Source organism: Felis catus, chromosome B1 (assembly GCF_018350175.1).
Source record: "Felis catus isolate Fca126 chromosome B1, F.catus_Fca126_mat1.0, whole genome shotgun sequence".
NCBI lineage: Eukaryota > Metazoa > Chordata > Mammalia > Carnivora > Felidae > Felis > Felis catus.
In genome coordinates this window covers 22,597,784-22,622,620 of record NC_058371.1, presented here as the reverse complement: position 1 = coordinate 22,622,620, position 24,837 = coordinate 22,597,784, and the positions used below count along the sequence as shown (strand labels likewise).

The 24,837-nt window shown below is 39.5% G+C and overlaps 1 long non-coding RNA gene across 2 annotated transcripts in view; it reads right to left on the bottom strand.

The window, feature by feature from the left end:
- Nucleotides 1-24,837, bottom strand: part of LOC123384785 — a 162,511-nt gene that overhangs the window by 17,698 nt on the left and 119,976 nt on the right. Inside the window, exon 3 of one of the 2 annotated variants that reach the window (XR_006596347.1) lies at nucleotides 11,936-12,819. The exons of the other annotated variant lie outside the window; for it this stretch is intronic. This is a non-coding gene — a long non-coding RNA (uncharacterized LOC123384785). Of the gene's footprint in view, nucleotides 1-11,935; nucleotides 12,820-24,837 lie in introns of those variants that run through there. 2 annotated transcript variants of the gene reach the window in all.

Genomic DNA, 24,837 nt, shown 5'->3' with positions numbered 1-24,837 from the left:
GTTAGGCATTCAGATATTCCTGTGAAATCTCCATTTAAAAAAATGCTGCCATATTTGGACATCGAACATCAATAACTGTTCATATCACAAAGGGAAACAATGGAAGAATATATCACTGCCAATGAAGCAGTCCGGTTAAAAAAAAAAAAAAAAAAAAAAAAAAGAATGAATCGAATGTGAACACAATGTAACTTCTAGATCCAGCTCCCAATTTACAAGGATACAGAGAACACAGGAACTCGTTAAACTACACCACGGGGATGTAATCAGCACAAGCCAGCCTGTAGAGAACTACCAGACCAACAACACAGTTTCTTCAACAAATAATTGCAAGGAAGAGAGAAAAAAAAAAAAAAAAAAAAAAAAAAAAAGAAAAGAATTTATAAACCAAAAGAGATTTAAAGGTTAAATTAATCAATCATGATGTGTGAACCTATAGAGATCCTGATTTTTAAAAATTATAACATTTATGAGATACTGACTGGATATTTGATATCTGGGAATTCTCTTTTTTAAACATAAGGTTACTGTGGTTATGTTAAAAAAATCATCCATATCTTAAGCAATTCATATAAAAATATTTATGGATGAAATTTTAGAAATGTATTTGCATTAAGAAAAACCCAAAATACTGGGCAAGCACACCATGTGTCTATAAGCCATGTTTGGCTTATATACAGCCAGTTTGCAACTCCCGATCTGTAAGAATATATGCAACTAACCTACAGTTCTTGTTTCCCATCACCAAAAATTCACATATATTAATTATGCTTAAGAGATATAAAGATATATAGCCACAATTTTTACTTGAAGAATGTGAAGTATATAAATTAAACCTTAAAGAATCACACAATATCCTCTCCCTCTCACCGACTGTTTTAGTATAATACTCTATAAATATGTATCTAATTGCTGGACTGCTGGATTATTTCCCCAGGTTTCTCGTCGTATGACAGTTAAGAGAATGCTTCTAAGTAAAACCAAATTTAAGTTAGTGAACAGCTCGGGGGTCAATTCTGTTGCAAAGAGTTTTTCTGAGCAAGCCATCCCCAGGCCTGCCAGTCAGGGGTCATGACATATGGCCATTACACCACACACAGCAAAACGAAGCCATTTGAGGAATGATCGTACCCTCCTCCAGGGTCCCTGGGGAAAATACATCATTAATGTGTTCGAATCAATGAATTCTAATTTCCTAACTCCAGCTTGAGGGAATGAAACATAAGGGATTCCAAAGATGTCAATGCTACACATTGGCCTGAGCCCCACTCTCTGAAGAGTGGCTGTCCCTATAGCAACTGGAATGTTCACAGCACTCAATGAAGACTGATACCTTTCCCCTCCACCCTGCCCATTGCTTAATGACAGCCTTCTAACCGATAAGCAAGATTATATAATACAGTGTTTCTCAGGTGCAGAGAATAAGTGTGGGAGTACAGGATACATATTGAACTTTTTCTGTAATTATACCCTTAGGTGAATCAGAATTCTGAAAGGTAGGGTAGGTCCATTCAATGATAATGAAAAAAAAAATCCTTGCCAAATGATCCTAACATTTCATCTTTCTGGTGATGCCCCTGCTCTTGGCCCTCTGCCACCCTCTCCTCTCCATCCCCTGTGGATAACAATTTTTCTAATAAAACAGATCTCAGAATCTTAGAGAATTTGAAAGGATGCTGTCATTCTGGTCTAACCCATCATCTGCTTGAGGAACTCTGTCATTCGGCAGATTTCTTAAGCAGTTACAATTTAAAAGTAAATATTAAAATCACAAGAAGTCTATTCTATTGGTCTCTGTTAACTGATACTTCTATTTTAAGCCATAAATGTTAAGAGAATCATCTTTTTTTTTATTTTTTAAGAATTATCTTTAGGTTTCACAAAAGTTTACTGGCACAAGACCCACTGTGCTACATAACTGTCTTGAGAGAGAATGCACCCACATTGGGGTTGAGAAATGATTAGGGCCCAGATGATTTCTTTTTGCCATGAAAATACATTAAAAAATATTATTTTTATTTATTTTTGAGACAGAGAGAGACAGAGCATGAGCAGGGGAGGGGCAGAGAGAGAGGAAGACACAGAATCTGAAGCCGGCTCCAGGCTCTGAGCCATCAGCACAGAGCTCGACACGGGGCTCGAACCCACGGACCGTGAGATCATGACGTGAGCCGAAGCCGGACGCCCAACTGACCACCCAGTCACCCCATGAAAATACATTTTTCAAATCCTAGCCCAGTGTATTTATTGTATGGACTGTTTTACAAAGTGAGACTACTAAGCTAAGGGGGTTACATTTTAAATATTAGTGACTACTTTTGTGCTCTTTGCTGAAAGAAAGATTCCTTTGGAGATCATGGATCTTTCCGAAGTACAAATCTTAGCTGAAACCTCAGATGCTACAGGGATGCAATGTCTTAATTTTGCTCTAATTCATCTTCATTTCTATTGGGTACCTCCACCCATTGTGTAAGGTGACAGTTTGGGGTCCCCTTCCCTAGAGTTGTAAGGTCTGAGAGACTCCATCTTCCAAGACTTTGGCACTGGAAGGACTTGATCCTAGGTGTCCTCTGTACGTGTGGGCAGCCACTGACATGACAGGCATCACATGTGGCTCCTGTCAGTGCACACTGATTATCACTGTGTCATCTTGCATTCCTGTCAGAGAGGTCCTTGTTGTCCTCAACTCAGCAAGGGTTTTATCTGCTACCTTAGCACCATGCTGAGGTACATAATTGTGCAGCAGTACAAAGGCTTCTTCCAATCCCTCGTCACCCTCCACGCGGGGGACAATTATGCTGCTTCCAAGCCATGCTGAGTCGTGTGAACTTCTGTGACTGTCTCAGGTTCATCTGACTAAGTACACTCCACAAACCTTGACCTTGGCAATCTTCCTCTACAGGAACGTGCCAGGGAATCTGGGCACAACTTACTCCTCTGAGGAAACTACGAAAATAGCTTTCCGCTGTAATAGAGCTTGGCCTCGTATGAGTTTCTCCTCTTTTTTCTTTTCCTTCTTCTCTTGCTCTTCCTTCATCTTTGTTTATTTGTGAAAATCAAATTTATTCATTGGATATAATATATGCACAATAAAATGCACTGTAAGTAGTAGGTGGAATGAGTTTTGACAGATGTTCACACCCATATCATCACCACCATCAAGATATAGAACCTTCTCATCCCTCCTCTTGCTTTTTGTTATCAACGTCTCCAATCCCAGAACCAAGCAACCACACAGATCTACTTTTTGTTTCTATAGATTAATTTATAGTTTGTTTATCCCCCTGGTGATGGACATTTGTGTTGTTTCCAGGTCAGGGTTATTACTGTGGAAGCATTCATGTACCAATACTGTTCGAAACACAAGTTTTGGTGTATCTTGGCTAAATACCTACGTGTGCATTTGCTGGGTTGGATGGTAAGAGTGTGATTAACTTTACAGGAAAATGCCAAATTATTTTCTGAACTGGTTGTATCATTTTACATTTCCACCAGCAGGGTCTGAGAATTCCAATTTCTTCACATTCTTGCCAATACTTGTATTATTAGGGTTTTTTTTTTCCATTTTAGCTATTCCAATGCATCTGTAAGTGTTTATCATTTTACCAATTTTCCTGATTAAAAATGATCATGAACATCCCTGTATATACTTACTAACCATTTGTATATTTTTCTTTGTAAAATGTTCAAATCTTTTGCCAATTTAAAAAATGGATTCTTGTCTTCTTATTGAGTGATATGAGATCTTTACGTACTATTGATACAAGTATGAAATACACTGTAGATATATGTATTTCAAGTACGCAGATACATGTGTTTCAAACAGTTCTTCCCATTTATACATTTTCTTTCTGTTTTACTAATGGTGTCTTTCAAAGAGCAAAAGTTTTTAACTTTGATAAGGTTAAATGTATTATTTTTTCTCTTCTGGTTTGTGTTCTTTTTAAAGAAATGATTGCCTGGTGCAAAGTTGTAAAGATTTCCTTCCAACATTTTTATAATGTTAGTTTTTACAATATATAATACCTATGTCTATTTTGACTTAATTTTGAGGTATGTTGTGAAAGCTAAGGTCAAGGTTCATACTTTCTCCATAGGGATATCAATTGTGGCAGCATCATGTATTGAAAAGATTATAATTTTACCATTGAATTATCTTGGATCTTTCCATGATACTATAGTTTATTATTGCCCATGAGCACATCTCTCTTTTTTTTTTTTTAATTTATATTAAGCCCTGGGGCACCTGGGTGGTTCAGCCAGTTGAGGATCTGACTTTGGCTCAGGTCATGATCTCGCCGTTTGTGAGTTTGAGCCCTGTGTCGGGCTCTGTGCTGACAGCTCAGACCCTGGAGCTTGCTTCAGATTCTGTGTCTCCCCCTCTCTCTGCCCCTTCCCCACTCACACTCTGTCTCTCTCTCTCTCTCAGAAATAAATAATAAACATTAAAAAAATTATACTAAGCCCTGAAATATTTTTTCTAAGTCATTGCATTTTCAAGTAACTTTTAAAATCCATTTATTAATTTACACATTACAGGTTACTGGGATTTTAACTAATCTATAGATATATTTGGGGAAAACTGGCATCTTAACAATACTGAGTCTTCCCATTAAATTGGTGTATTTCTATGTACCTTCTTCAGCACTGTTCAACAGTTTTCTGGGCAGACATCTTGCCCTATTTTGTTAAATTTATCCCCAAATATTTCATGTTTCATATTGACACAGATTTCCTGCCAATACAGTCTATGGTGTTTTCCATGAAAAACAGTGAAACGTTCCTTGAAAATACGTAAGCTGTAATAGCAACTCCATAACCCAATTTCTTTTTGGGAGATCCACCTTGCACGTTAGTAGGTTAAATGCTCTGAGCAGTCTTACAGCAAAGACTTCTCTTTAACTCTGGTTAACTAGGTGTTTCCCAGAGGAATTTGACTACGGTAACTTTCTGCTTGATTCCCATTGATGTTGTACTGAATTAAGGTTCTGAGGCAGACGTTATTTAGGAAATAATAAAATGCCAAGATGATGGTTAGGTCCACCGTAGCCTGTGTCTGTGGGTTGGAGGGTAGAGATCACATGGCAGGTCCCAGGCTTGGGCGAGGGTGCATGAGAACCCTGGCCTCTCAGTCAGTGGTGGAAAGTGACACTGCAGCCAGTGGAACTTGTTCTGCCAGTTATTTATTCAACGTTTAGTTTTGTCTTGGACCTTGTGTTGCTCTTGCAGCTACTCCATCCTTGAGCGGGTGGGTCAATTACCTGTCAGTAAAAATAAATTCTAATGATTTCTATAATGGGAACTGTTAATGCCTGAGAACACAGAGTGGAGGGGAGTCTCCTAAGGGCATTAGAAACATCCTGAAGCCTTTCCTCCTGATCTTTTAATGCATAAAGGAAACGGAGCCCAGAAACATGCTTTGAGCTAAACGAAGAATAGATGGAAAGGCTTATCTTGTCAAAGTGAGGTCTTAACATTGAGACATATATTAAATGAAATAAAAACAGTTTTTAAGGATTTGAAAAATATGCTAGAAGTGTCAGCATTTATAAACCCAAAGTGACAGCCAATGATTTAAGTAGAAATCATTTCGACTTCTGCTTCTAAGAAGCTTCTCTGTAGTATGACAAGGCTATTTTTGGCAAAAATCAATATAGGAAGATAAACAGATGAATTATTTCTCCAAAGCACTATATATATATTTTTTAAATGAGGGTTAACCTTTAGTATATCCATTGGCAGAATATCATTACTAGTGCCAGGAAGGCACATCATGTAAGGAGATATCATCTGAAAAGGGATCTGGATTCAAGAGACAGAAGAGGAAGACTGAGAGAAGTTAAATATTATACACTGACACGATGTTATTTTGTGCATCAGAAGTTATTAGTACCACATATGGTACATATCAGTTTTGACACACTTAGACCCTTTCATTTGGCCCCTCGTTCATGTGTCGTGACTTCCAAGACTGCGCTCTTTGCCTATTCTACAAACAGAATTAAGTTTGGGGAATAAACTACGTCCTTTTTAAAATAATATTCTGTCAGCCACTCTCAGGTTATTTCTGTAAGGCTTTATCCCCTTTGTAATTCCCTTAAAACCACACTCTGAATAGCGTTGGAAGGAATGGTCAATATCTTCAACTCCAGGCACATCCCCAGAGGGAGACCACACATGATTGCGTTTAAGTCCCATCAACCCGGAAATATCACTTGAATAACTGAGCACATGAAGATTGAGAAAGATTAAAGATTTTGCCAGAGATACATAGCTTGTTGGTGACAGAAATAGGATTTGAATCTACCTCTGACGGTAAACCTGTGTTCTTGCTATTTTGTTACCCAACATGAAGGCGATTTTTTTTTAATGGAGGGAGGCAGCTTTTATGAAAATGGTGGCTGTAACACATATATTTCCTGACCTCATTTTCTTTCTATTTCTGTGTAGCGACCAAAATAAGCATACTGATGGAGACGTAAGGATGGGTCTAAAGACTGCATTTTGTCCAGGAAAAAAGAGTTATTAGGTAGTTTCTGGTGAGAAGCAGAGGCAAAGAGCCAAAGAGAAGTTAAGACTTTTTAAAAGCCTTGGGCAAAGAACAGATCTTAAACTCCCTAAGGGGGCTAACAGAGCTGTTCATGTATATCTAATTTAAAATTGTTAAAAGCCATTCTAAGAAACTTTTGTCCTCAGAGAAGGTGTGGTTTGGATTTACTTCAAGTTTCTTTGTTTGTAACTTAAAGGACACTTAATGAGAGAAAAATCATCCTAGATTTTGTCAATATGTGTATTTTAAAAGGGAAATTTATCTTGATTTTTTTTCTCAGTTTTGGAGAAACGTATTTGGTTCTGTAAACAGCAAATGTAAATAAAGGCTCATATCACATACATCCAGACCTATGGCTGACGTACATCAAAACCATTCTGACAAAAATTTCTCCTCCATTCAGTTTCTGCACGAGGTGGCTCTTGCAAATTTCATGTATTGAAAATTTCGCCATATTTCATACACATACCTGCGTCCCAGCTCCCAAGGAAGCAATGTTAGAATTTTTTTTTGAAAATACTCTCCAAGGAAGCTTTTGAAAATGAAAATGAAGAAGTTGTTTTGGTACTATAGCCGGGAGTCAGCAATATATCGATGTATGACTTCAAGTCATTCAAGAGCCCCCTCATTGGCACGGTGACAAACTGGTAGATGCCATTACACACCCTGGGAGGGTGTGTGTGACCTGGGGTAGCACCACCTCAGAGAACTCCACGTGTCAGGGAGCATGGTGTAGGCACGTGGTAAGTGGTCAGAGATACAGGCACATAGCTGGAATGGAAGTTCGACATAGTCTAAGGGCGGATTTCTTAATTTCCAGACGTGGAACAGAAGCTCAGCCGGATTAAGTTTATTTGACCTTGGATCACACGGTGAGTTAGGGGTCAGATGTTACTTTTACCCCCTTTCACAAGTTAATGACTATCCAGCATCTTAGAGAATTAAAGAGAAAAACTGGTTTCTCTTCACTAGTTGAAAAGCAGCAAAAAGTCTTTACAGATGAATAATCCCAGCACTGAATGAACATGAATTATTTTCATATCCACATGCACATTTTCTTTTAGACAGATATAACTATGAACCAAGGAGAGAAGAAAAGTCTAATTAAGAAAGTATTCCAATGACTAACGCTATTATAAAATGACAGACAATATGTAGGAACATTTGAGACAAAAGTACAACAAAAGTCAACAATACGCTGTGCTTTTCTGTCATTGCCCTGATCAGTCTTTCAGTGTTAGAAACACAGTACCTCAGTTCTTCAAGATTTGTTAGTATAAATTACATAAAAGAGTAAGTTATTTAAAGAGTACAGAATTACCTTTGGGTAAAATGAGACTTGGAGAAAAAGTGAGAAGAGAAAACAAAGATGGGTTGCAGGTAGAGATACACGTTTACTTTTATACATCCATCTATAATTCTTGTTTCACTAATTCCATATAATTAGATATAATTCAATATAATTCGATATAATTAGAAATAAACCCACTGTTTGATGATAATAGCAAGAGTATTACATTAGCTTTTTCTATTCCATCAAACCACAAAGTTTTTACAAAGCCTCAACAGAAATTTCAAATACAACTAGTATAAGGTTGAGACAACCATTGGCTTATCACCCATATTTGCTTTTAACTGTTAATCGTAAATGCAAACGTTAGATACAAGCATTTGCTCATTTACCCATTCCAAATTTATTCAGGATATACAACATATTAATTACTTTGTTGGATACTAGGGGAAAAAAAGACACATTGATCCTGGAAACTTGGGCTCTAAGAGTAAAAGCGGAGAAGCCACCTTGCATTTACAATAAGGTGTGAGTGTTATTGTATACTGTGTTATATAACACAACAGAGAGAGCTATGAGAGAGAGTACATTGACTTGATTTCATGGGGGGTTTCCCAGGAGTTGGCATTTGAGCCTTTAATGATTTTTATGATGGAGAATGCTGTCCCATACCAATCTGGGTATTATAATGTCGTGGTGTATGGGAGAAGGCCAAATTAACCAGCTTCTCATTAATACGCTAAGAAACACTTTTCCCTATCTTTTCCAACTTGTAGGAGTCTGGCTGTGGTCTTCAGAAACCAGAGCATTCTGTAAGTTTTTCACTTGCCACGGGCGTTGCTTTTAGTTACATAGAATATTTCTAGGATTTGCTGGGAACACTGCTTAGATACAAGGATTAAATTAGTCAAATCTATCGAAGTGCACACAGTGAAGAGAATTGGCAGTAATCATTTGAGGCATACAGTGAAATTAGACTTAATGCCTTACAATGGCATTAGATTATATTAACATCTCAGTCTAAAGTATGTTCAAACCAACAAACAATGCAAGCTCCATTTAAAATCTACAATTGTCAGGGCACCTGGGTGGCTGAGTCAGTTAAGCTTCCAACTCTTGATTTCAGCTCAGGTCATGCTCTCACAGTTCTTGGGATCGAGCCCTGTTTTGGGATCTTTGCTGACAGCATGAAACCTGCTTGCGATTTTCTCTCTCCTTCTCTCTGCCCTTCCCTATTTGTGCTCTCTCTCTCTCAAAATAAATAAATAAACTTAAAACAAATCTACAGTTGTATAGATCTTCTTTGCTGCAATTCTTTCTAAAAATCTTTTAATTATACACAGACTTTAAATAGTCTATGCAGGGGCGCCTGGGTGGCGCAGTCAGTTGGGCGTCCGACTTCAGCCAGGTCACGATCTCACGGTCCGTGAGTTCGAGCCCCGCGTCGGGCTCTGGGCTGATGGCTCAGAGCCTGGAGCCTGTTTCCGATTCTGTGTCTCCCTCTCTCTCTGCCCCTCCCCCGTTCATGCTCTGTCTCTCTCTGTCCCAAAAATAAAAATAAAAAAAAAAAAAACGTTGAAAAAGAAAAAAAATAGTCTATGCTGTCTGAATTATTATTTTCCTCATTAGCATTTTCTGATAAACTTCACACCCTTTTTTGTAGAAGGCTGTAACCATGGTTGGTCATTTTCAAGTGCTAAATTTCTTAGATCCGATCATCATTAGCCTTCCATTATTTGGGTTTTTATTTTCAATGTACTTTTGTAGCTATTCAGATGATTGCAGTTCTAGGAAAAAGTGGTGAAGGTCAAACTTTTATCAGAAGAGTAAATAAACTTAGGGTGCCTGGGTGGCTCAGTCAGTTAAGTGGCCAACTTCGGCTACTGTCACGATCTCGCAGTTCATGAGTTCGAGCCCCACGTCCGGCTCTGTGTTGACAGCTCAGAGCCTGGAGCCTGCTTCGGATTCTGTGTCTCCCTCTCTCTATGTCCCTCCCCAGCTCATGCTCTGTCTGTCTCTGTTGCTCTCTCACTCTCAAAAAATAAACATAAGAAAGAAAGAAAGAAAGAAAGAAAGAAAGAAAGAAAGAAGACAGAAAAGAAAAGAAAAGAAAAGAGAAAGAAAGAAAGAAAGAAAGAAAGAAAGAAAGAAAGAAAGAAAAGTAAATAAACTTATGAGAGATAGATAAATCAGTTTCTGCTGTGTTTAAATATGCTAACTGGCAGGGAAGGAAACAGGCATATGAATCTGTGTGTCTCCACATTTCCAAACCATTTTTCACTGCAATATTTTCTTACTATACAAGTAAATGAATTAGAGTCTGAAATGCAAATGTAAGAACAAGCTGCATGAATTTGAGACCAAACTGACATAATTAATTTGTCTCTTTTGGATTCTCGCCCACTAAAAATGCTACTATATTATCAATTTTCATTATTACTTTTAATTTATTAAGCACCCATTGTGTTAAGAACCTCATTTGACACATAGGAAGAAGTCTACCATTAGTACCCAGTTCTCAAAAAGAACAATCTTCCAGCTACAGCTACCTCTTTTTTTAAGTTTATTTATTTATTGGGGGTGGGGGGTGGGGAGAGAAAGAGACAATCCCAAGCAGCCCCTATGTGGCACTCAAACTTACGAAACTGTGAGATCAGGAACTGAGCTGAAATCAAGAGTCTGATAATTCTCTTTTTTTAAGTTATTAATGTTCTTTTATTTTGAGAGAGAGAGAGAGAGAGCGAGAGAGAGAGAGCGAGAGAGCGAGCACGAGCAGGAGAGGGGTAGAGAGAGGGAGACACAGAATCTGAAGCAGGCTCCAGGCTCTGAGCTGTCAGCACAGAGCCTGACATGACGCTTGAACTCACAAACTGTGAGATCGTGACCTGAGCCAAAGTCAGACGCTTAACTGAGCCACCCAGGCGCCCCAAGAGTCTGATGATTCTTAACCATGTGAGCCACCCAGGTGCCCCCAGCTGCAGCGACCTACTAAGTGGATCTTCTGTTCATATCCTTGAAGGCATCTCACAAGGTAACTTCAGAAGAGAATACTCTAGAAAGTGATTGGTTGGGGGTTGCTGTGTTTTGTTAGGATGCCTTCTCAAACATTAGCACACAGCAGAATCACCAGAAGGGCTTGTGAAAGTGTGGACTTTTGAACCCCACCTCCAGAGTTTTAGATTCCACTGATCTGGGGTAGGGCCCGGGAATGTGCATTTCTATTGAGGTCATCGGAACTGCTGAAGCTGCTGGTCTAGCCCAGACGGTGGCAAGGCTGGTGCTGGATGGGGGTACCCAGGCTTCCTCACTCTCGGACACATTCACTCCTACAGAATTTCCCTCACCTCCACCCCCATCTATCCCCACAGTTATCTGCACACGATCCACTTCTCAGGGCAACTAAGAAGCTTTCTTCAGAACCATGTCAGGTTTACCACTCAAAGAGAATTTGCCACTCGGTTTCCAACTTTGTAGGTTTCTATTACTCCTGTACTTCTCCTAAGGAGAAAAAATGATTTCCTGAAGAGATGAATTTTATTGCTCAACCGTAAGTGAGCTGGTTAAAACTAAAGTGACTAATTTCTAGAATGTCAAATTAAAAGACAAAGTAGCACTCGGGTCTGAAAGAGCGGCCAAGGCACTGGCAGAAGTCAGCGCTCCATCAGTGGAAGTCTAAAGCAGCTGAAGGAGCTTTTTTCACACACTTAACTGCTTGCTTCTTTCATATAACTCATTCATTCCCCTGCATTAGGAGACTCGGAAATGCAGCATTGTCATTCTGTACATATCCGCAAACTGGTTCTTCTGGAGAGATGAAATTACATTTCAACTTCTAATAACATGCAACCAGCAACCCCTGATAGCTTGCTGTAAAATATATGCCTCCTTCTCTTCTTCAAGACCTGGACAGTGTGGTGACAGGTACTGAAGAGATGGGGGTCCAGTCTTTCTCTTCCCTCTCTGCACACAATCTGATTCTTTTTTTTAATGTTTATTTATTTTTGAGAGAGAAAGTGAGTGAGTGAGTAGGGGAGGGGCAGAGAGAGAGGGAGACACAGAATGTGAAATAGGCTCCAAGCTGTCAGCACAGAGCCAGACTCAGGGCTCGAACTCACAGACCACAAGATCGTGACCTGAGCCGAAGTCGGATGCTCAGCTGACTGAGCCACCCAGGTGGCCCTATAGTCTGATTCTTGAACTGAAGGGGGTTTATAATTTGGGCTCCTCCTAGGCAGGCTCCTTAGTCATTGCTCAGACCTAGCTTCCTAACTAGGGTGACAATGTAATTAAAATGTGTATTAGTTTTCTACTGCTGCCTGTTTGTCATCTCTCCTCACCCCCTCACCATTTATATGTTGAAGCCCTAAGCCCTAATATGATAGTATTTGGAGATGGGGGCTTTGGGAGGTAATGAGGTTTGGATGAGATCGAGAGGGTGGGGTCCCCATGATGGGATTACTGTTCCTATAAGAAGAGAAAGAAACATCAGAACTTGCTTTCTCTTCCATGTGAGGATGTGGTGAAAGGGTGGCCTTCTATGAGCCAGCAGAGAACTCTCACAAGGAACTGAATCCGCTGGTACCTTGATCTTGGACTGCCCGGCCTCTAAAACTTTGAGAAACACATGTCTGTTGTTTAAGACACCTGATGTATGGTATTTTTTATGCCAGCCCGAGCAATACAGTACCCTGAAAATTAGTACACTTAAAAAAATCTATTACCTGACAGTTCTATAGATCGGAAATACAGTATAAGTCTCATCAGGCTGAAATCAGATGTGTCATTGGGCTGTCTATTTGGAGGTTTGAGGGGAGGATCCATTTCCTTCTTCATCTGGGTTATTGGCAGGATTCAGCTACTTACGGTTGTTAAGTTTGAAGCTCCCCTTTCTTTGTTGGCTGTGAACAGAAGACTGTTTCTAGTTTCTCAAGGCCACGCATATTCCTTGTCTCTTGTTTCTGTCCTCCAGCTTCAAAGCCTGCAAAGGTAGGTCAAATCCCTCTTGTCCTTAGAATCTTTTCTCTTTTCTTTTCTGCCATAGATCTGACTCACTCAGGAAAGATTGTTTTAAAGGATTCGTTAGTTTGGCCCACCCAGCTAATCCAGGATAATATCTGCATCCCAAGGTCCATGCTCTTAATCACATTTGCAAAATCCCTTTGCTGTGTAAGAAAAAATATTCACAAATAGCAGGAATTAGAGCATGGGCATCATTGGGGGACATTATTTGCTGATCACAATGTTCATCCTTGCGAAAAGAGCACTATTAAGAAGTACGCCGTGATAACAGGAATAAACCAGGATACATTTTCACCCAATTTATGACGCTGAGAGTTAAGAACAGGGTTTAAAATAAGATGTAAGTGTGTGTGTGTGTGGCGGGGGGGTGGCGGTTATTTGTATGCTGGAGTAAAATGAGTTGAGCTGTATTATCAAGCTATTGTCTAATCAATGAAGTCAAAATAAATATTTTAATAGTGCCTTCTGTAGGCCAGAGGATGGACAATGAGGTGTTAAAGAGATGAGTAAGAACTCAGCTGTGCCTTCAAGAAGCTTCCAGCTGGTTTTCCATAGATGTGTTTATAAATGTCCACCTTGATTCCCAGATGTGCTCTAGGTCCACGTGTGTCGGCAGGGATGGATGAGCATTTGCTTGTAGATGAAGGGAAATGAATGCAGATGAAGAATACATTCTCCTTGACCGTGAAGGCACATGGAGTGTAGGGATGAGACTCTACCCTCCAACTCTTAGGCCGGCAAACCAGGGCCATTGGGTATAACTAAAAAGAAGATAAAATGAATGTCCTATTTAGAACAATCCTTTAATTAAGAAGTAGGCTACTGGGGACCCTGCTTTAATTAACCACAGAGTACCACATTAACCTTTTCCTATGTTGTTATAAAGTTGAAGCTCTACTCCCTGAGGTGGAATTTCTTCATATGCATTCTGCTATCCTTGGGCATATGCAGATTGAAAAAGAAATTAAATATGAAGATACTATTCCCATTAAAAGATAATTATAAAGCTCAAATTATGCATGGATTCATACATGATTGCATAATGATTGAAAACGAAGTGAGTGCTTTGAGACATTCATTGGTCCTAGTTAGAAATGCTTGCATATTTTATAAAAGTTAATGTTTTATATTTATTTACATTTGAATCATTATGCTGTAAGATGAGACTTTTTGGCTTGATAATCTTAATGTTATTAATTCATCATAATCTTTTTATATGGGAGTGGCTATAATTCTGAGTCACATATGTACCATTTCAGCATTCTTGTAATCATCTAGTATTTTATGCATTATTTGAAATAATACTTTCTTCAGAAGCTGTTATAAAGTTTACATTAAACTTTGGTGTTGTTCCTAGACAAGTATATTTAGAAATTTTTGTAGTTAAAAGGTGTATATAAAAACGCTAGCAAACATGAATGTACTTCTGCACTCATCACTAAACAGAAAATTGAATTGTGAAGCGCTTTCAGATATCCATAATTTACGAAGTTAAAATAGTACTGACTCTATTTTGAATTATTAGTCGACAGGGAATTTAATTTCCTTAATTGTGGCATATAAATCACATGGAAGTGGCTAAAGCTACACTTTAAACAGAGCAATGAAACAAAACAATTTCATTGCAGAAAACTTGGATGGTGGGGCGCCTGGGGGGTTCAGTCTGTTAGGCTTCCAACTTTGGCTCACATCATGATCTCACTGTTCATGGGTTCCAGCCCCATGTCAGGCTCTGTGCTGACAGCTCAGAGCCTGGAGCCTGTTTCAGATTCGGTGTCTCCCTCTCTCTCTCTCTGCCCCTCCCCTGCTCATGCTCTGTCCTTTCTCTCTCAAAAATAAATAAACATCTAAAAAAAAAAAAAAAAGAAATCTTTGATGGTTATAAAACAAAGAAAAGTTGCTCTTTTGAGAAGGTAAAAACAACACTGAACATAAACATCTAGCTCTACCCAGAAAATGATGTGATTGGTATCCACGAACATAAGTTTTTAGAATAGGCCTATCATGAAGAGAGGAACACCGTGTCAAACAAGTTTTACTTCATAAAGTTTAGAAAATACAAATGTTGAATTCTATTATCATTTTCTATTGCATGCACATAAGTTAATATGTTTTTCAGGTGGTAAATTTTCAATAAATACATTTTACCATTGGCATATTTACCAAAGAATGAGTGTGATGAATGTAATTATAATGAAATTAATTTTTTTTTCATCTGGAATTAAGCACCACAAAGAGTAGATTGTATTTGGATGAATTTGGAAGTGGTATGTAATGGGGGATGGGAACTGAATATGTTATAGAAAGCAGCTGAGGATGGGGCGCCTGGGTGGCGCAGTCGGTTAAGCGTCCGACTTCAGCCAGGTCACGATCTCGCGGTCCGTGAGTTCGAGCCCCGCGTCGGGCTATGGGCTGATGGCTCGGAGCCTGGAGCCTGTTTCCGATTCTGTGTCCCCCCTCTCTCTCTGCCCCTCCCCCGTTCATGCTCTGTCTCTCTCTGTCCTAAAAATAAATAAACGTTGAAAAAAAAAATTTAAAAAGAAAGAAAGCAGCTGAGGGAGCATGGAAAGGAGATAAATAACATTAGCTGATAATACTACATTGGAAAAGTCTGGGTCACCTAGAAGATTTTAGAGCAAGGGTCTGCTAGAGTATTCAAAATAGATTTTCAATTAAAAAAATGTTAATGTTGATTTAGTTTTGAAGGAGAGAGGAAGAGCATAAATGGGGAAGGGGCAGAGAGAGAGGGAGACACAGAATCCGAAGCAGGCTCCAGGCTCTGAGCTGTCAGCACAGAACCCGACACAGAGCTCAAATTCATTAGCCATGAGATCATGCCCTGAGCCAAAGTAGGACACCCAACCGACTGAGCCAGGTGCCCTGAAATAGATTTTCAATTTTAAAAATTGGGAAAAAATAGTCTTTTGGGGTGACCGAACAGGTGAGACATGATCTTCGTCCTTCTAGTAAGTCGCTGAGAAAGTCATAAACATGGTTAAGGTAACTTAGGGTCTAAACTGTAATTAAGGAGCTCATCAAGTGTAGAATAAAGACAGAAATCAGAGGGAAAACTCCTAGTCAGGTACTGAAGCCAGGGACTCATGTAGAGGCCTGACAAAGATGGTGATGGACAATCGGATGTCCAGCGGGACCCAGGCTTAAAGGGCCTTGACAGACACAGCTTACGCTTTGGACTTCACTCTGTAGTGATGTCAAAGCATCAAGGATGTTTTTGAGGGACATGTGTATTAGCAGGCTCAGGACAGAGTAGACAGGGAAGAGACTTGCCGACAGGGTAACACGTTCCAAGTGTCCTGCAATGGTCCGAAGGAGAGCTGCGGAGGGATCGACAGAAGAGAGATACAGCGGAATAGGAAGAAGAGAAAGGCTGGAGAAAAATGGCAGGGATCTAACTTGGGGGTTTAACGGTGCTATGGAAATAGGCCACGTGTGAGCCAGTTTAGAGACAAGTTGTACGAAAAATCGGAAGTCCTGAGTTTGATTTTAGACACGCTGCATTTGAATGGCCCTTGGGACGTTCCATTCGATGTATCTTCAGCAGGCAGTTAAATATCTGAATGTTGTGCTAAGAAGAGAGGTCAGATAAAAGACAGAGATTAGGGCACGTGGAATTTGAAACTATGAGAATAAGATGTGATTACCCAGCGAGAACATACCCATCAAGAGGTGTCCTCAAATACTTAAAGGGTGAGCCGGCGAAGAGCTCTGAAAGAAGCTCAAGGTAAGTTCCCAGAAAAGTAAGAGGAAGGGCAGGAGAGGGTCATGCATCTTGCATGTGACGAGTCTTGCGATCTGTGCCCCACGTGTAGTCCATTTCACCACAGTAGAGCCGACACAGGGAACCCCAGCATGATGCAGCCTCTCGTTCTTCATTACACACAATTTCTTTAGTTATTGGCTGGGGGTTCACAGCCACAGGACTGGTAGTCCTTTTCCTTTCAAGGAGGGAGTTGTTGATAAGAATCAAAAGAAGCATTTAGATGTGAGTCTCTCATCTATTGTGACATCTCGACTTCAGTATTTCAGGTTGCACTTCCCCAATTTTATAAAGTCATCCCAAATACTATTTCTCAAAATTGCAGTCACAGTCCTACATGTCTATTGGGTTATTTTGATGTAGCACAGGTAATGAGATGGGTCAGATACTTCACAATTCCTTTGTTTCCAAGCACACATTGTGTCTGGTCCTTGTCAGCCCTGGCAGAAATGGTTTAAAAGAGACATTTTGAAAAGCTGCAGTGTTAGTTCTCTGCTGTTTATCTTTACTGAGCTTACATTATTTACACAAACACTATGTGTGCTATACTTAAATACCCTCTTTTATGTTCCTGTTTTATTGACACCCGAGGCATCCCACATTTATGCTGTTTGTTGGCTTGGAACACCGTCACCTAGAAACAATAACTTTCAAGAAGTGAAATTTTTATCTAGTGATTTCTTTTGGCTAACCTTTTAATTGTGCCTTCATCTTTCTCTGTCATTTTTCTTAGGTCATTGCCAAATAGGTATATCTTTTGCCTTTAGTACTGCTTTAAAAAAATCTTCAAATTTCTATTAGTTTAGTAGGTAATTTGTGTTTACTAAACAAGAACAAAGGGAACTGAAATAAAAAAGAACAAAAAGGCAGTCACGCCATCAAACGCTCTGCCAGCATAGGCTTTAACAAACTTGGTAGAGTTTGCAACTATTTGCAGAACTTGGCATAAGCAGACATAGACGAATCTACAGATTTGATCTCGTTCACTCACAAATGCAATGTTTTTCATGCTTTACGTAGAAATCTCTACTGAAAGTAAAAGAATATCCAAGATATAGGGAAAAGACATTATGAGATCATACAGTTGCGTGGGTGTGTTTCGTCCTCAAGTTTTGTCAAAGAACATCCTTGGGGAAGTCAGGGAACTATTTGACTCCCCTAGCCAATATGTCTGAAAGCATTGAGGGTGTTTCTGTAGCTCTCTTCGGACCCCTGATACTGAGGCTGATCAAAGCTTAGCTCATGTAACAAAGGTAGACACACATTCGAATACTTGGCACAGAAGCCCGAGCAGACTTGCCAGGGTTTGGAGAGGAGGGCGGGAATTACGGTAATGTGAATGAATGAGAAGGAGACGGGTGTTTAGAATTTTTGTCAACCCGAACTTCTGGGTTTCTGTGCAAATGTTCATGATTAGCTTTTCCAGAGGACTCAAGGAGAAAGTGTTTACAGAACCGGCAGAGTCGGATATGAACGCTAAAGGGCAGAGTCACACATTCTGATTCTGAGAAGCCGACTCCAAGAGAGAGATTAGGGTGCAGGAACTTTATTAGGAGCCACCCTTGGAAGTTTTGATCAACATTTACCCACTAAGCCAATGTTTTCACACTTTAAGTAGGAAATCTCCACTGAAGAATATTGGGAATCGTATGAAAAAGGTGTGGTGAGTACATACACTTGCTCGGGTGGTTTGGAAAGGGAGAGAAGCTGGGGTAGCCCCTGAATCAACCAGTTATTGAATAGAGACTGCCGCAAAAGGGGATGACAACCTGTAGCTGAGGCATTTCCTGAAGAGGGCTGAGAACTGAGGGCTTTCCTGCTGGTAACACTCTCAGTGGCCAAGGAAATAAATCTTTCGGTCCTCAAGAGGAATCTGTGTCACATCAGGGTGCCCACACCGCCCATTCTTTTTACCACTCAGACCTACTTCTTTAGGTAAGTCTTGGGAGCAACTCCTCCAAGAATTGGAAGTCTCTTTTTGTTGGAAAGTTAGAAGAGAAAGAATAGGACGAAGTACTGCCCCAAAGGCTACCAATAGTCTTGAAGGAGCAACAGATATTCACCATCTCTTTACCACCAACCACTCTAGATGCCTACCTTCACCTACCTCCTTCACCTGTTCCAGTGGCTTGCCTGCGGGCAAGACCTACCCCTTTACCTGTGAGGTGCACAAGCCCCTGGTTTCAAGCCTTTCTCAGGCAATAGCTTCTGCATTTGTCTATTTATTGTCAAAATTACTCAAGGGTGTACTGATACACATCCAAGGTAATCAGCTGGATGCTAAATATAATTCTCCCTGCCCCCCTTTATAAGAGCATCCCTATTTCCTTCTGATGATCTGTTTAATTACCTCACCAAAGTGGCAACTCTCTATTTTGACAGCAAATCTCTTAGCATGAAGAATGTAAAGTGCCATGAACTATGAGCAACCAGAGAGAGGTTCAGTGGGCCTCTTGCTATGTCCCCCCAAATCAGGGCCTCCAATACCAAAAAACTCAGGTTTGGGGGAATGAGAAGTACAAATTTCTCAAACGGTTCACCGAGAGCGGTGGTAAGCAAGGCCAAGCCGCTGCTTCCCCTTAGTTTCTAGACGCATGAATTCTACCTAATGTGGACACATCATCACGTGATGGTTATTGATTAAAATGTACACTGCCTTCTGGAGAATGATGATAGCAGATGGCTGCTGTAAGCTGGTCATGTAACTTTTGGACTCATCTCGTCGTCTTGTGCCTCTTCCACGACAATGCTTTTTGGTGGATGTCAACATGTGATATGGAAATTTTTGCGCTCCCATGTGTCCGTCCTCATGCTGTATCACACAATCCTTGTACTCTGTCTTTTAATCCTTCCTTCCCCAGACCCTTGAACAATTGTTTTGCTCTCACAGGATGGGGTCATTAGGAAGCAAATTACAGCGTAGAGATCAGCTTCTCAGGAGTTTATGTGGGAGTGCTCTCAGTCAGTACTCACAGAAAGGAAGGAGAGGAAGCTGGTTTGGGAAGAGGGGGATGTAGGCTTACAATGCAGTCTTGATGAAGACCTTAGCACACCCCAAGGGAAGCTCCGAGCCTGGGATGAACCCCATGTCACCCACACTGGATGGAGGCTGTCACGAGGAGGGGTTGTGCTCTGGGTGGTGTAGTATTGTGAGAGGGCTGCTATGCAAAATACAACAGATTAAGAGGACGAAAGAAAAGAAATTTATTCTGTCACAGTTCTGGAGGCTACAAGTCCAAGATCAAGATGTTGGCCATTTGGTTCCTCCTGATGCTCCCTCTCGCCTTGGCTTGCAGATAGCCACCTTCTTGCTGTGTCTTCGCATGGCCTTTCCCTGGAGCATGTGCATTCCTGTATCTCTATGGGTGTTCCAATTTCCTCTTATAAGGACTCCAGGCACGTTGGATTCGGGCCCACCCATATGAACTCACTGAATCTTCATTATTTCTTTAAAGGCTCTATCTTCAAAAAGTCACATTTTGAGGTATTCGGGGTTAGGGCATCAATGTATGAATTTGTGGAAAATGATTATTTTTGTTGCTGGTGCATTTAAAAAAAATAAACATCGTCTTTCTGTGTAATAAAACTCCCACATTTTATTCTCCTATAACAAATTCACTTTAGTTATCCCATAAAGTATTTTTCTTTGGTTTCTTCCTTTTTAAGTTTCCTTACAAAGTTAAAACCATACATAAGAGGATTTAAACCATGAACATGGCACGTGCCAATATCATTTGTGACATAACATGCACCTTTAGCTGAAGGCTAACTGTTATAGTACTCCTAGCACCTGGGCAATAAATTCTTGATTCCTGGAGGGGAATCTGGGCAACACATTACAGCATCCTCTAAAGGCAAGTACTGTTACCGACTGAAAGTTTATGTCTCCCGCAAAATTCACACACTGAAATTCTAACCCCCATTTGGATGGTGTTAGGAGGTGAGGCCTTGGGGAGGTAATTAGGTCATAGGGGTAGAGGCCTCATGAATGGAATTAGTGCTCTTACAAGGAGAGACTAGGAAGCTTGCTTCCTTTCTGCTCTCTTTGGCAAGTGAAGATACAATGAGAAGACGGCCATCTACAAACCAGGAAGAAACCTTACCAGAACCTGACCATGCTGTCACCTTCATCTTGGACTCCAGCCTCCCACAGTGTGAGAAATAAACGTATGCTCTTAATGTAATGTTTGTTCCAGCAGCCCCAGTTGACTAAGACACCGACTCCTTCAAATTGCTCATATTTATTTTTTCTTGTAGCACTTCGTCATAATCCAAATAACTAAAACATTACTCATCTAGTGTTCTCTAATTATAATTCAAATACCAGTTCTCTCCAAGCAACATCAATGTTCCTTTCTCTCCTTGATGCACCTTAGTATGATGCACTGAGCTTGCTTATTTTTACCCCTCACTCCTCTCTAGACTGTGAATTCCATTAGCACAGGAGCCTTTTAGCATTTGGTGTTTGCTTTCTTTATATCCTTATTTTAAAAATTCTAGCACTGTCTCTGGCACAGAACTGTGCTTAATAAAATATGTTTGAATTAATACAGTCCAGGCCCATCTTTCTGTATGTGTATGTGATGTAGCATTCCCAAAGTCCAGCAATCCTCTAACCAACTGAAGGTCCAGCTGATAAGAAATCGATTGCAAACAATAACGTAGGCCTTGCTCAGGCATGTTTAGGGTCATGTAACTTGAGACAACAGCAACAAAAAATTTTCTGACCCAGATGGAGTAGCCCTTAGCTCTGGATGAAATCACATCATTGATGATTAATTTCTTTGGATTCAGACTTACATTTTCCAAGAGAAATTAGATGCAAAATGCAAATACCACTGGAAGACAAAAGTGTTGCTAGCCCTTAATACTTTTAGATGATTTTGAAAGATGATTTTTTTCTGATTGCTCTCCAGAAGACAGCTGGCTAAGGAATAATGGCATTTGGAAAAGAGATGTTTTGGTGTTAGTGAAAAAAGGGAGAATAGGGCACTTTGGAGGCATGTTTATTTGACATGAGTCTCACTTAGCTACAGAAAGAGAATATGGGGTGATCGAATCTGGGGCAGAAGAAACCAAAAAATATGAAGGAGGTATTAAAAAGAGGAGAGGGTGGCTGCTAAAAATGAACCTCAGCGGCTTCAGAATATTGCCCGGGGCACTCATCATTATTTCTGAATTTTCAATCCTCATCCAATACCTTCATAAAATATCACCTTTTCCCCATAGAAGACTATGATACAGCATGTCAATTCAGGTCAGAAATGAAATATCAATGCAAGCAAACCGGCATAAAATCAGAGAACACAAGATAGTAAAGTTGGTGTTAGTAATTCTTTTCAATGGCCTCTGAAAAATGTATTGGAGAACATCATCCAATGCCGAGCACTCAAATTCATGGCAGTAAAGTTGGTGACAGTCTCAGAAACAAGCAAGCACACAAAACAAAACAAAGCCAACTGTCCCCAGTTCACAGCAAGTGATTTATGTTCTGATTCTTGCAAAAAAAAATCTTCCAGAATGATGAATATTTTAGTCTGTGATTGAATATATTTTACTGTCTACATGCTCTATGAGTAAAAAGCAGTAATTTCTGAAGTCAGTAATCTGGCCATTTCATGAAAACGTAATGTAACAATAGGAATACCTAACTTGCTACTGATTTTCAGAGATAGTAAAATTGATATCTAAAAATAATAGCTGTGTGTTTTGATAGCATTACAGAGCAACATCCTTTCTTACCCCACAACTAAGTTTTCTATTAGGTCAGTAGAAGCAGCTATTGAAAGAGAATTAAATGTCTTTTTGACTATGCCCCCTCTAAATGATATGCACATCTTCACTCTTTCACTGTTTTCTATCAACAGCAAAATCAGTGATCATAGATTGAAATTTGGATGCAAAATATATAATCAACGCAAAGTGTGAATGTTAGGTGGAGCCGCGAGTCATTATTCAGTGATTTCATTTTTTCAATGTTACGAAAAGTAAAATTCTTTTCATAACAAGACAGTCATAGTTACTTCTTTCTCCAAAAACTAAGGGTAGAGAAAGCCTTTGAAAAACAAGGGTGATTCAACAGCATACATTCGGCAAGGGGAAAAAAAAGTCTATTTTATTCTGCCAGCCTTCCCTAGAGAAAGTAATAGAAAGAGCTAGTAAGGAACAAGCCTAAGGCGCCTCTACATACATTTCTTTTCCTTGTGTCACAAAATCACAGTGCAGGCTGAATTACCTGGGAGCCAATAGTTTTAGATAAGAAATTTCTACAATGGTTTCAAATAAATAAAATGTAAAAATAGTACTTTCATTACAATCTGTGTGAACGCATACTATTTTGAAATATTCTTAATCTGAGTGATAGCTATTATTACTTAGATTCATAATGTCTTTTGTTTAGACATGAAGAATCGAGAGCCAGAGAACACATTTGAAATGTGCAACCTAATTTTATGATGCATAAAGCAACACTTCCCACAGCTGGGAGTTTTGGAAAAATCTTTTAAGTTTATCAAGACAGTGAGGATATTAAATGAATCACAAAATCAAGGAATTTTTAGGAAGGAGAAGATTTAGAAATGTTTAAATACAACATTTCCATTTTTTTCATGTAAATAAATATAAATGTTTTAGGTAAGGAATTTAAAACCCAAATATTAACCTACCAGATAATTAGATCCTTGCCTTTATATTTTCTTAAAGCATGCAAGCAAAGAAGACCGATGTCTCCCACATTTGCCTCATTTACTGAACTGAATATCTTGATATACCACATGCTATTGTCTGTCATTAGTATTGATTCCATCTTCTCAAAGAATGAACTCAAAGTTGGTATATTGTTAAAGTTTACTTCTCACTGAGTCTGCTTTTCCTACACTCTCACTAGTTGCAAGGAAAACTAAAATCACACTCATTGGTTTGGCTTAATGTGAACATGGTCAATGTGATGCCTTAAGTCAGATGTCACTGCCTGTGCCCGGCTGTTCTGGAAAACGAGAGAGGGAGGACTATAGGATATTAGATGGCGACTAGAAAGTTGTGTGTGTGCACGCGTGTGTGTGTGTGTGTGTGTGTGTGTGTGTGTGTGTTTATATGTTTGTTTCACAAAAAGTAAGGTGATAGTATTGGCAATGCTGTTCCAGGGCCTACTTTTGCTGCATTTTGCTTAGTCACGTTTTCACAAAAGCTTCGCCTTTTGTCAAATAGCCATGCAAACCTTAGATCCTTAAGAGGGAGCTGATTGTTTAAAAATTAATAAATTTGTTACTTGTGGATACTAGTTCACAAGTGAAGTGAGTCTCTTCGTAGTCTTTGAGAATAAAAATACATCATAGACGGGAAAGAAGGGCCTTCCACAAAGACCAGTGAACATCGGCAATGCCTGATGAATGCCTTGTGCTGTCAGTGTGACCTTCCACACTGTTTTGGGGAAAGTTTTCCATTTCTCATTTTTGGACAGAGATTTCCATCCTTTTCAACACCATTTTCTTATATTTCTCTCAATGTCGTTTCTTACGCTAGCTCTTTTCAAACCATTAGGATACATTCATGTACGGTTGAATCGTGTCAATTTCTAAACCCACAAAGTCAAGGAAAACAAAACATGCCTGACTGTTCCTCCTTTGAAAATAGCATCAGTATAAATGTAAAGGTTCATAAAGCTCAGGAAGCTGATCCTGTCTCATCTTTTTGTTAGTTTGAGTTTTTATGTGGATGAATTTCCTGACAACGTGTTTCATGAACTTACTTTTTGACAGTTTCAGTAGACTGCACAGGCAGTGTTCGCCTGAAATGTACTCATTTCAAAACTCCTTGTGCCCATTACCACCTAAAATAACCCTTTTCCATTCTCTGCAGGATTGCTTTTGCATCTGCTTCACAGTACCCTTATTGTAGTGTATTGGTACCTTTGGATTTAATAAAAATTCCCAACATGGAGACTTAACTTTGGAAACAAAGTGTTGTTTTAGTTTTCAAGACTATTTTTCATGACTTTTTAATATAAATTCAAAATTACAGAAAAATTGCAGGAAAAGTTAAGAAACTCTCTTATATGCTTTACTGAGATTCACCAATTGTTTACATTTTCCCCAACTTACTTTATCATTCTTTTACTGTATCCATCTATTATCTATCATCAATTTTCCTATCATTCATCTCTCTCTCTCTCTCTATCCTTCTATCTATCATCTATCAATC